The 1,196-nt window shown below is 63.5% G+C and overlaps 1 protein-coding gene across 2 annotated transcripts in view; it reads right to left on the reverse strand.

Moving 5' to 3' along the window:
- The window catches only part of Bdnf (brain derived neurotrophic factor), a 48,103-nt gene that overhangs the window by 44,919 nt on the left and 1,988 nt on the right, over positions 1 to 1,196 (reverse strand). The gene's annotated exons all lie outside the window — the stretch shown is intronic.

The raw sequence follows: 1,196 nt of genomic DNA on the forward strand, positions 1-1,196 counted from the left end.
GCCAGCCCCCCCCCGCCACACGCCCCTCCCTGCCCCTCCCCTCCGCTCCCTTCACGTAGATCTCACTGAGAAAACGCCTGGATCCCGGAACAGTCTGTGCCCCATTCGCTGCCGGCTTGAACCGTAAACCCTGCCCTACGCTCCCTTTGTGTGCCTACAGCCTATCGCCGTCATCTCATCCAAGTGCCTTTCGTTTCCTCTTTTCCTTTCCTTTCCTTTCCTTTCTCCCCCCCCCCCCCAATTTCCACACTATCCTCGCGTCGCCCATGAATCCATCATTTCCACCTGCGCAGAGTTGGGATTCTTTCGTTTACTAAAATAATCTTGAGTCTTGAGTTTCGGAAATGGGTTTTTCCCTAACTCCCCTCACCCCTGCCGCAAGCCCTATCTTCTTATCCCGGGAGGGGTCCAGGGCCACCAAGCCTTGGGGTGAAAGCCGCCGCCGGGCACGGCTCCTGTCGGAAACAAAGGGCCGAGGAAGGGGTAGAAGTCAGGTTTGTCGGAGTGTGGAGAGGTCGGGGGCCCCCGCCCCGGGGCTCACAGGTCCCTGGACTCCCGGAAGAGAAGCTGGAGGACAACGCAGCCGCACGCTCCAGGCTCTCCGGGTCCCCCGGGGGCGCAGGCGGGGGCAGAGGAGTTGGAGGGGAGGGCTGGGCAGTTCCCAGCCCGCTTCTAGCTCATCCCCAAGCCCCTCATCTCCACACTCGGTTAGGCTCCTGGCCCACCCGGGTGTTGGCGGCAGCTCCGCGGAGAGCCTGGGCCCTCCACCCGCGCGGGTGGACGCAACCTCGCGGGGATGGGCGGTCTGCGCGCCCAGCTGATTGGTGGCTCTGTCCAGCCGCCGCACGGAGCTACGAGTGTTCTTCTCCACCGCCTCCGGCCGCCCAGGCCCCCTCCCCGGCCCGCTCCCGAGCTCTTCGGTCCGGAAAGGACCTTCTGCTCCCGAGCGGAGCACCCCCCCCTTTCCCTGAGTTACCCCGACTGACTCGGACCTGGGCTCAGTGAAGCATCCGGCCCGGCAGGGAGTGGAGCGCGGTCTCCAAGCCAGCGCCCGAAACTCTCGGGGAGGGAGGATAGAAAGAAATAAATAAAAAAAGAAAGAAATATCCAGCGAGGATCGCGAGGGCGATGGACAGGAAGAGAGAGAAAATGAGGGAGGGATGGAGGCAGGAGGAGGGGGCGGGGTGGAAGAAGGG

This window comes from Nannospalax galili, unplaced genomic scaffold, assembly GCF_000622305.1.
Source record: "Nannospalax galili isolate Female #2095 unplaced genomic scaffold, S.galili_v1.0 scaffold11, whole genome shotgun sequence".
Classification (NCBI taxonomy): Eukaryota; Metazoa; Chordata; class Mammalia; order Rodentia; family Spalacidae; genus Nannospalax; species Nannospalax galili.